The 11,513-nt window shown below is 51.8% G+C and overlaps 1 pseudogene across 1 annotated transcript in view; it reads right to left on the reverse strand.

The window, feature by feature from the left end:
* Window positions 1-717, reverse strand: part of LOC108298185 — a 44,609-nt pseudogene extending 43,892 nt beyond the window's left edge. Inside the window, exon 1 of the transcript XR_001822478.2 lies at window positions 539-717. The product of XR_001822478.2 is annotated as a ribosome biogenesis protein BMS1 homolog (transcript). The remainder of the gene's footprint in view (window positions 1-538) is intronic.
* Window positions 718-11,513: the final 10,796 nt, after the last annotated feature.

Here is an 11,513-nt window from a genome sequence, read left to right on the forward strand (position 1 = left end):
CTAATGTTTTGTATTTTTAGTAGAGGTGGGGTTTCACCATGTTGACCAGGATGGTCTCGATCTCTTGACCTTGTGATCCACCCGCCTGGGCCTCCCACCCATTAAGTCTTTACATGTCAACAGAAATTCAAGGAACGCTGGTCGGAAGTTAGAGCTGGGCACTAGCAGCGCTTTGAAACTGAACAGCTGTGTGATTTCAGAGATTATGTTTCTTCTCTACTATGTTTTAGTTCCGAACTTGTAATGTTTTTCTCTCCAAGCCTTTCTTCTTGGTGGGAAAAGCACGATTTGGGGTCAACAGATCCGGCTCAGGTCTAAGTCGCCTGCGAGGACTCCATCTCCGGGAAATGCTGTCTCTCCGCTACCTTCCCTCCCCGTCCCGTCACTCTTCCAACGACCCCGGCACACCTCCCATAAATGCGAAATATGCCGATTCTCTGGAGCAAAGATGAGCCGGAGGACCGGGGAACGACCTTCCCACCCGCATGACTGGCAAGCCTCCCAGTGCCCAAGACCCAGGGACCTTACCGACACCTACCACAGCCACGCACTGAATCAAATCACAATCTCAACTCCCTAAAGTCCGCAAGGAAACCACTGGAAACGGAAATTCACCATCGCGCTGACTCGCCGGAGGGAAACAAGAAGGCAGAAAAAAGAAACCGGCAGGGGGACGACTTTCAGTGGAGAGCCGGAAGAACGAGTTGTGAACAGCTGAGTGTACGCGCAGGCGCCGTCCACGCAGTGCGGACCAAAGAGTCTGCGCCGCTTCCGATTCCGCCCCCTCTCACCTTTGGAATCCGCTGCTTCAGTTCCCGCGGTGGGACTCCCCAGCAGCGTGAATCGCGCTCACAGGAGTCCTCCCGGAAGGCCAGGGCGGCTGTGCGACCTGGCGCCGGTAACTTGCTGTGTTACAAAAGCCGGAAGGAGGCACATTTGGTCCTGGCCTCCGCGGGGTCGCCGTGCCGGGGAGGAATGGACTATCGCTCGATTGGGAGTCCACTTCCTCCTCTTTAAAGATGACAGATGAGGGACATCTCGAGTACCGGTGTGCCCTAAAGCTTTCTTTTGGCCGGGTGCGGTGGCTCACACCTGTAATCCCCGCACTTTGGGAGACCGAGGCAGGAGGATAGCTTGAGCCTAGGAGTTCAAGACCAGCGTGGGCAACATAGGGAGACCCCTTCTCGAGGTTGAGGGGCGGGCGGAGGGGGAAATTAGCCGGCGTCGTGGCTGGCGCCTGTAGTCCCAGCTGCTCGAGGCTGAGGCAGTAGGATCGCTTGAGCCCTGGAGGCGGAGGTTGCAAGTGAGCTGAGATTGAGCCACTGCACTCCAGCCTGGGCCAGAGAGCGAGACACTATTTCAAAGAAAAATAAATAAAATAAGGTCCTCTTTTGCCAGGACCAACAGACTCTGAGGACAGGGACAAACTGACCCAGCCTAAACTGCCTTGCCTTCAGTGCTCCTGGGAAGGGGGCTTCCCTGAGGGAATGTAGCATGTGGCCATTTTCTTCCTGCACAGCTTTGCCTTCCCAGGTCTCTGTCCATTCCCACCTGAGGAAATGCGTTGGAGTCCGTCTGACCTCCAGCCCAGCTACTTGGAATGCCTACAGAGCATACATTGTCAGAGGATGCATCTTCCTCTAATCTTGGTGGGTTTCTTTTAAATATGATTCCACTGGTGTACTCAAGGCTCAATTCTACACCAAAAAACCAGGCCACTCCTGTCACTGAGGCCCCTAGGCTTCAGGTCCTCTTACAGGGACCTTGTTCTCAAAACCCCCATGTATTCACTCTGCATACACTATATACTGGGTGTTGGACTAGGGAGGCAACCCATATGGTGCAAACTTCCCTTATCCATGAAGAGCCTAGGATGTTGTCACTTCTTTACACTAGGCCTCCTACTTCTTGGATATTTCAGTATCCGGGAAGATAATCATTCTAACATCCTTTTGGTCTCACAAAGTCCACTCTTGTCTTCTGCCCTACCTCAGCTTCCCCTTTCCCCCGTGATCAGACCTTAGACCTTGTCAGGTCCACAGACTGCAACCTCCACAGTATCCCACTCTGACCACCGCCTCCTGGCTATTCAGGTTACTCCGTACACTGCCCTGAAACAAAACACCTGCAACCTTACCAGCACCTCCAATCCACATCTTACTACTCGTTCACTGTTTATTTCTTCCTTAATTACTTTTCCCTCTCTAGTGAGCCAGCTTAAACTCCATGGTCAATCATTCTCATTAGTCCCTTGAACACCTCAGTTCACCCACCTCCCTGTCACCTCCTATCTGCTTGGTAAATGGAAGCCCTGGATAAACCCGGCTCTCCATCTATTCCATGCTACAACCATACAACTAAACATGGCTGGAGAAAAACAGGACCATGCCAGAGTAATCCTGGTCTATTCAATCTTCCATTTTTCCAAATGAGTATTTTACACTTGCTCCTCTCTGTTCAATCCTTCCCACTGCCTCCCCCTTCCTTGCCTCCTACTTTTAAGAGAATAGCAGTGGTAAAAGTCTTACACAGACTCCCACCTCCACCTCCAATCATCTGTTTCCTCTTGCCTGCCTGTGACTGTGGATGAACCACTGCTTTGTCTACCCAAAGAATCCTGCACTGGTCTGCTGAATTCCATCATCCCTTACTGCTCCAGGGTGTCACTCCAGCCATTCTATCCTCTCTCCACCATCATTACTATTTCCCTTCTACTGGTCTCTTCTCATCATCACACAACATGCAGCTATTTCTCTCATCTTCAAAACAAACAAATTAGTCTTGACTCTATCTCCTATACCAGAACCTGCACCTTTTCTCCACTCCCCTTTGTGGCAAAACTTCACAAAAGAATGGTCAATACATACTCTGGCTCCACTCCTCCTGTTCTCTCTTTGATTCGCTTGTCTCACAGTACTCCACCTGCAGCCCTGGATGTTCTTTCTCAGCTGCCTTTGCTGGTTCCCCTGCTCTTGCCTGACCTATTTAAATTAGAGCGAGGCCATAGGTTCAGCCTTCAGTTTTCCTTTTCTTCTGTGTCTATACTTAGTCCATGAATTACCTCATTCTGTCTCAGTTTTACATGCCATCTGTATCAGTTATTGATATGCCATGGATCTGTCCCCTCCCAAATTTTGTGTCAAATTGTAATCCCCAATATTGGAGGTGGGGCCTGGTAGGAGGTGATTGGATCATGGGATCAGAGACTTCATGAATGGTTTAGCACCAGTCATCTAGTGCTGTCATCATGATAGAGTTCTCACAAGATCTGGTTTTTTAAAAGTGTGTAGCACCTCCCCGTGCTCTCTCTTCCTCCTGCCCCAGCCATGTAAGACATGGGGGTCAATGAGCTGCAGTTTCTTCTGCCTTCAATCTAGAAAGCCTGATGGAATGATCAAGGTGCCCTGGAAAGATTTTGAGTTTGAAGAGGCAATCCTCTCCAGGAACTCAAGGAAAATTCTGTGTTTTGTTTAAAGAGTAAGAAGCTGCTGGGTGTGGCAGCTCACACCTGTAATTGCTGTGTTTTGGGAGCTAGAGGCAGGAGGATCACTAGAGGGCAAGAGTTAGCGGCCAGTCTGGGCAACACAGTGAGACAAAAAAAGCATGAAGACCCCTCTCTTTATCCCTACTTGANTTAAACTCCGTGGCCAATCATTCTCATTAGTCCCTTGAACATCTCAATTCACCCACCTCCCTGTCACCTCCTATCTGCTTGGTAAGATGGAAGCCCTGGATAAACCCGGCTCTCCATGCATTCCATGCCACAACCATACAACTAAACATGGCTGGAGGAAAACAGGACCGTGCCAGCAGTCTTCACTTTAATCATACTTTGCCTGTTCTATTCCATCTCTCGTTCTTCCAAGTGAGTATTTCGCACTTCCTCCTCTCTGTTCAATCTTTCCCACTGCCTCCCATTTCCTTGCCTCCTGCTTTGCTAAGAGAATAGAAGTGGTAAAAGTCTTCCACAAACTCCCACGTCCATCTCCACCCATCTGCCTCCTACTGCCTGCCTGTGACTGTGGATGAACCACTGCAGTGTCTACCCAAAGAATGCTGGACTGGACTGCTGAATTCCATCATCTCTTACTGCTCCAGCATGTCACTCCAGCCATCCTATCCTCTCTCCACCGTCATTACTATTTCCCTTTCTTCTGGTCTCTTCTCATCATCACACAACATGCAGCTATTCCTCTCATCTTCAAAACAAGCAAATTAGTCTTGACCATATTTCCTATACCAGGACCCGCACCTTTTCTCCACTCCCCTTTGTGGCAAAACTTCACAAAAGAATGGTCAATACATACTCTGGCCCCACTCCTCCTGTTCTCTCTTTGATTCGCTTGTCTCACAGTACTCCACCTGCAGCTCTGAATGTTCTTTCTCAGCTGCCTTTGCTGGTTCCCCTGCTCTTACCTGACCTATTTAAATTAGAGCGAGGCCATAGGTTCAGCCTTCAGTTTTCCTTTTCTTCTGTGTCTATACTTAGTCCCTGAATGACCTCATTCTGTCTCAGTTTTACATGCCATCTGTACCAGTTATTCATGTGCTATAGGTCTGTCCCCGCCCAAATTTTGTGTCGAATTGTAATCCCCAATATTGGAGGTGGGGCCTGGTAGGAGGTGATTGGATCATGGGAGCAGAGTGTTCATGAACGGTTTAGCACCATTCCTCTAGTGCTGTCATCATGATAGAGTTCTCACAGGATCTGGTTTTTTAAAAGTGTGTAGCACCTCCCTGCGTGCTCTCTTCCTCCTGCTCCAGCCATGTAAGACATAGGGGTCAATGAGTTGCAGTTTCTTCTGCCTCCAATCTAGAAAGCCTGATGGAATGATCAAGGTGTCCTGGAAAGATTTGGAGTTCGAAGAGACAATCCCCTTCAGGAACTCAAGGAGAATTTTGTGTGTTGTTTAAAGAGTAAGAAGCTGCTGGGTGTGGCAGCTCACACCTGTAATTTCTGTGCTTTGGGAGCTAGAGGCAGGAGGATCACTTGAGGGCAAGAATTTGAGACCAGTCTGGGCAACACAGTGAGACAACAAAAGCATGAAGACTCCTCTCTTTATCCCTGCTTGAGAGATGTAACTACAAGGCAGAAAGCTAGCTGTCAAGGGGGAGTCTTGCTCTTCATCAGGCAGAGGCAGGGGCTGCTTCCTGGGGCAGAGGTGTGGATGGTATTTCTGGCTTTGTAGTTCCGGATGAAGACATATGGGGGCACCCAGGCTAACCTTTGGCAAAACTAGGAGCTGAATTCAGGTGTCCCTGATGCCAGCCTCTGGTATGGTCCCCCTCTTCTCCGCCATGTGTCTCGCCCTCTAGCTCCCTCCCCACCAGCTCCAGCTGGCTGGCAGAGGATGTCTTGCTCCTCAGAAACTGGGATTTGTAAGTATTTATAGGAATGTGGAACAAATCAGTGGCTGATAGGCCTAGGGAGCGGCAGCAGCTTCACTTCCCTTTCACACACCCCTTCCTGATTTGAGGGAGCCCAGGATGACAGAGGGAGTAGTCAAGCAAGGTATGGGGTGGCAGCCTCCACAGGAGCTCAAAGGGTGCATTTGTCCATCTGCCCTGGGCTCAGCTTCCATGCCGAGAGTCACCCACATCCCTCCACCCTCACCACAGCTCATCTGTGTGCCCACACAGCCAAGGCCACACTGACCCCAAACACAGTCTTTCAACTCTCAGCACTTCACTATCACACTCACTTGTGTGCACACATGCTTTCTAAATTCCACACATCCATGTGGATGCTCACAGGCTCACACACAGGCTTATGCTCACAGACCCACTGGGGGGCCCAGATCCTGGTCATTCCCCAAAGGTCTTTTTTTTTTTTTTTGAGACAGAGTCTTACTGTGTTGCCAGGCTGGAGTGCAGTGGCACAATCTCTGCTCACTGCAACCGCTACCTCCCAGGTTCAAGTGATTCTCCTGCCTCAGTCTCCCAAGTAGCTGGGATTACAGGCATGTGCCACCACAACTAGCTAATGTTTGTATTTTTAGTAGAGGGGGTTTTCACCATGATGGCCAGGATGGTCTCAATCTCTTGACCTCATGATCTGCCCTCCTTGGCCTCCCAAAGTGCTGGGATTACAGGTGTGAGCCATTGCACCCGGCCTCCCCACAGATCTTAATAAAGGTTCTGGGAGGAAAACACGTTTCTTATGACGGGTTGGGAGTGTGTGTGTGTGTGTGGGGGGGGCGCGGTAGAGTGTGAGTGTGAGAGTGTGTATATGTGTGTTAGTGTGTGTGAATGTGTGTGTAAGGAGCAGGAGTGACTAGGTCCTGAGTTTAGGGAGTGGGGAAGAGAGATGGAGACAGGCGTGGACCAAGAGCCTCTCAGCACTGACATTCTGGAAGGGAAGCCAGGCTGAGATAAGGACAAGGCAAAGAAATAGACAATGACAAGGATGAAGCCAGAGTCAGGGAGGGATTGGGGACAGAGCCTACCACCATAAGAAGCTGTGACATTGCTTCTCCAGTGGCCTGTGACAGCAGCACCAACTCCAGTTGGAGCCTCCCACCTCTGGATCTTGTCACTGTGACTTTGCTTTGCTACTTGGGCAGACAGGAGTGGTGACAGGCAGGGAAGATGGTGTCCAGGGCAGCTGGCCATGCCACTCCAGCCTGGCTGCCAAGGCGCTAGTCACTGCCCCTCTCATCACCTGGGGGGCCCAGATGAAACTAGCGATCAGCCTGGCTGCCCTTGGCCTCCTAGTGTCACAGTGGAGGCTAGGGGAGCAACCGGCCTTCCTCCCCAAAAGATGGGCAGGGTTAACCAGACCTTGCCCAGATCCCTGAAGCCTGTAGCTGAGCTTGGGGATAACTGGCCAAGTCTCTGCTCCCAGGAACTATTAGAGAGAGACAGGAACCAGCATATGAGACAGGCTTGAGGAGAAAGTTTGAGAAGACACATTTTTGGCATAAACTGGGTGTACCTCTCTGAACTCACTGAGCCACTGGCCTGTGCGGTGCTGAGCCTGCCCCTGGCTGTGCCCACCTGGGACAGCACCTGAGCAATGGCTGATCCCGCCTGGACATCCTGGGCTGGCTCCCACCCCACGCCCACCATCCTCAGTGGGTAGAGGCTCGCGCTGCTCCTTATCAGGCTTGGGGGCTGCTGCAGCCGGAATCAGATTCCTGGGAGAGCCTCAAGGGGCAGCCTCAGGCTCCTGCACATCTGGGTCCCACCTGCCCCCTTTCCATGCTGCCTCCATTCAGCGAAAGGCCCCTGTTGGAATGCTCCCATCCATTCCAGTAAATACTGGTTTTTCTCCTTCTTGCTCTGCCCAGAGCTTCATCAAGTGGACAGATGTGAGTCTCTCACAAAAGCTGGAGGCCTGGCCAGATGCAGTGGCTCACACCTGTCATCCCAGCACTTTGGGAGGCTGAGGCAGGTGGATCACTTGAGGTCTGGAGTTTGAAACCAGCCTGGCTAACATGGTGAAATCCTGTCTCTACTAAAACAAAGTAGCTAGGTATGATTGTATGCCTGTAATTCCAGCTACTCGAGAGGCTGAAGCATGGCAATCGCTTGAACCTGAGAGGCAGAGCCTGCAGTGAGCTAAGATCACGCCACTGCACTCCAGCCTGGGCAACAAAGTGAAACTCTGTCTAATAATAATAATGCTGGAAGCCTGAGCTGGCTTAAGCTCAGGCAAATAAAATGGAACGGCGGGAAGTGGGCACCCAGAGACAGCCTGTCCAGCTTGGGAAACTTCGGGATGGGATCTCAGACCAGGCTGGGCCCAGAGCAGCTCGGCTGAGGACTGGGGACTCTCAGTGGGTTACCATCCAGGCAGACCCTCCTGGACAAAAGCCATTCCTATGCCCACCTGCCAGTGAGATTGCCCAGTCCCTGGGTGGCCTGGGCCACCTGACACATGGCCCTTGACAGTCTATACAGCACCTGGACCTCTACTGTGAGGTGGCCCAGGCAGGCTGGAACACCCATTTTACAGATGAGAAACCTGAGATTCAGACAGAAAAGGCAGCTCTCCTTTGCACACATAGGCAAGAAGTGGCAGGATAAGCCCAAAAGCCAGGGCTGAAGAGCCTGGCCCAGCACTTTCCCTGTAGGACACTGTGAAGGCTCTCACCCTGGCTCAGGTCAGCTTCCAAGGGATTGGACACAGAATGCCAGTTACATAGAAGCCCAGAGCTGGAGTGCCAGGCCTGATTTTTTTGAGTGCCTGTGCCAGATCTGGTACCCAGGGCTTCATCCAGTTGGTCTCTATAAAACCTCTCTCGAGCCTTAGGGCTGGGCGCAGTGGCTTATGCCTATAATCCTAGCACTTTGGGAGGCTTAGGTGTGTGGATCCCTTGAGATCAGGAGTTCAAGAAAAGCCTGGCCAACACAGTAAAACCCTGTCTCTACTAAAAAATACAAAAATTAGCCAGCCGTGGTGGCAGACACCTGTAGTCCCACTACTCAGGAGGCTGAGGCAAGATTACTTGAAACTGGGTGGCAGAGGTTGTAGTGAGCTGAGATTTCACCACTTTGCTCAAGCCTGGGTGACAGAGTGAGACAGAGTTTTGATGTTGCCCAGGCTGGAGTGCAGTGGTGCGATCTCGACTCACTACAACCTCAGCCTCCTGGGTTCAAGTCATACTCCTGCCTCAGCCTCCCTAGTAGCTAGGATTACAGGCATGTGCCACCATGCCTAGCTAATTTTGTATTTTTAGTAGAGGTGGGGTTTTATCATGTTGGTCAGGCTGGTCTCGAACTCCTGACCTCAGGTTATCTACCTGCCTTGGCCTCCCAAAGTGCTGGGATTACAGGTGTGAGTCACCACGTGGGGCAAAAGAAGCCCTCTCTTTAGTCTTGTGTGGCTGTGCTATTTTGTAGGGGAATGGGTGCTAATATTCTTTTTCTGCAGATGAGGAAACTGAGACTCAGAGAAGCTAACATACTTGTCCAAAGGCTGCAACTGCCTACAGCTGTCTGTTCTCAAAGCCTATTATCTTTCCACTCTGAAGATGTGGTCACATTGCCTTGTCACTGACCAAATACAAACCACCAGTGGGTGTCTCCTTGTACCAGGCTCGTGGTAAGCACTCACAATCGACATGGGCTCACACTCAGCCTCTGTCCTTGAGAGGCTGAGCAGTGGATGCATCCAGAAACAGCCCAAGGCGTGGGCTAGGCACAGTTCCCAGGAGGCCTGGAGGAGAGAGAAGCTCTGGTTGCAGGGCGTGTGGGAGCCATCCAGGGCACCAATGAGCCGGGTCCACCAGAGCAAGGAGGAACTCTGAAAGGCAATACACAGCCCATCTTGGTCACAGTCATTGGGAGGCCAAGCTCCGTGAGTGATCAGAAGGCAGGGCCTGAGCTGAGAGAGGCTCTTGGGGTCAGGCGGCAGGACTGGGGGCCTCCAGCCAGAGCAGAGTAGTCATTTCAAAGGCATGTGGAGCCTCCCTTGAGGCTTGGGCCCCCACATGGGTGCTGCGACTTTGCCTTCCTTTTGGGGAATGGATGGAAGGCCTGTGCTGCTATCTACAGAGGCGATGACAGAGGCCACTGCTGGGCACGGTGAGAGGCCAGTATGTGCTCTGTCTTGGACTCCCACCCCACGAGTCCTTGGAAAACCAGAGACTGCCACCTTCTGGTCTTCATGGGTGGAACCAAAGTTGCGTGCCAAGAGGACAGAGGGCAGTGGTTTCTTTGGCCATCTGAGTTCCATTCCCTCTGGGTCAGTTTTGGCTCCTAGGATCTGCCCTGTGAGCTCACAGAAAAGTATGGACCCCAGCAAGCTGCAGCCCAAGCTGCCCTGGCAGATTCCTGCTGAGATGGGGCCAACTGCTCCCCCTGGCCTGTCCCTTCCACCAGGGTGCTGGTGCCCATTAGGTGACAAAGCCCAGACACAAGCTGAGCTGGGAGCAAAGTTCCTTTAGCTCCAGCACCCAGCTGGGCCCAGAATGTCAGGGGCCTGGGATCTGGATGAGAAGGGGTGCCTTCCTGATGTCACCAGTCAGCTTTGCCAAAGCTGACTGACTAGAACACACACGCTGTGTTTCCCGGAAATGGGGCAGAAGGGGGCTGAGCTGTTCCTTCCCCTCCACATGCTCATCAAGACTCTGGGTCCCAGTCAGGCCTGGGTGTATTCTCCAGGGTGGATGCTCTGCCTGTATGCCCATTCAGTTTCACTCCTACCCAGCCCCATCTGGGACCCTCTCTGGGCTCAGTCGTTTGTCCCTGGAACAGAGTGTTGGCCAGACCCAGGAGGCCTAGGGGCCTGCAATTTGCATCCTCAGCACTGGGTCATCAAAGGCTCCACAAGGCCTCCAGCAGCTTGCCAGTTTCCGAGAGGTGAGATCATACACCTGAAAGCAGGCGTGCCCGGACCTGCACCTTGATTGGACTTCTTGTTCTCCTAGATCCCAGCTGTCAGTGCCAGGCCTGTCAGCAGGAGGTGACTCTGTTGGTTGTTCCTGCCTGGCCAGATGCCCTGCCAGAGGATACGCAAGGGTAGAAAGCAGCTCAGAGTTGGCTGTGAACAATCCCTCCAGCTGGGAGGCCCTGATGTGTCTGCATCCCTCATCCCTGACAGTGGGGCATGGGGAGGAGATGCCATATCTTAGGGTCTTCCACCATGAAATCCTAGAAGTTTCTGGTGCTCAGACACTCAGTACAAGCTTCATGGCTCCTGTATTCAGCAGCTTGGCTCTAATGCCTTCCCTGGGGGCCCAGAGACAAATAAGCCCTGTGATGGGTGCACCTACCCATGAGGCGCACCCATCATAGGGAGCAGAAGAATGAGCAGTTGGGTCTCAACAGTATGACCTGGCCAGTGGGATCTTAGAGGCAAGTCTTGTATACAAAACTTCAGAGCATGGGGAAGGGAGGGAATGGAGGCTTGGAGGTGGGAGGCTACAGGAGGAAGGGCTGTGAAGCTGAGCACCAGTGAAGAAAAATGGGCAGGGAACAAAGGTGGGGACAACTCAGGTGGGCTCTACAGTGGGAACAGTGAAACCTGGAGCTCTGGCCAGGATAGGACAGTGGGAGCGGGGAGGCTGGAAGGGGCTAGGGAGCATGGATGCTGTGTTGGCCTTAAAAAATGTCCTTGTCTTACTAGGACACCTTCCATTTCTAGTTTTTTTTTCCATTAATTAATTAATTAATTAATTTTTATTGCATTTTAGGTTTTGGGGTACATGTGAGGAACCTGCAAGATTGTTGCATAGGTACACACTTGGCAATGTGGTTTGCTGCCTTACTCCCCATCACCTCTATCTGGCATTTCTCCCCATGCTATCTCTCCCCAACTCCCCACCCCCCCACTGTCCCTCCCCTATTTCCCCCCAATAGACCCCAGCGTGTAGTGCTCCCCTCCCTGTGTCCATGTGTTCTCATTGTTCAACACCCGCCTATAAGTGAGAACATGTGGTGTTTGATTTTCTGCTCTTGTCAGTTTGCTGAGAATGATGGTTTCCAGGTTCATCCATGTCCCTACAAAGGACACAAACTCATCGTTTTTGATGGCTGCATAATATTCCATGATGTATATGTGCCACATT

Source organism: Cebus imitator, unplaced genomic scaffold (assembly GCF_001604975.1).
Source record: "Cebus imitator isolate Cc_AM_T3 unplaced genomic scaffold, Cebus_imitator-1.0 Scaffold910, whole genome shotgun sequence".
Taxonomy (NCBI): domain Eukaryota; kingdom Metazoa; phylum Chordata; class Mammalia; order Primates; family Cebidae; genus Cebus; species Cebus imitator.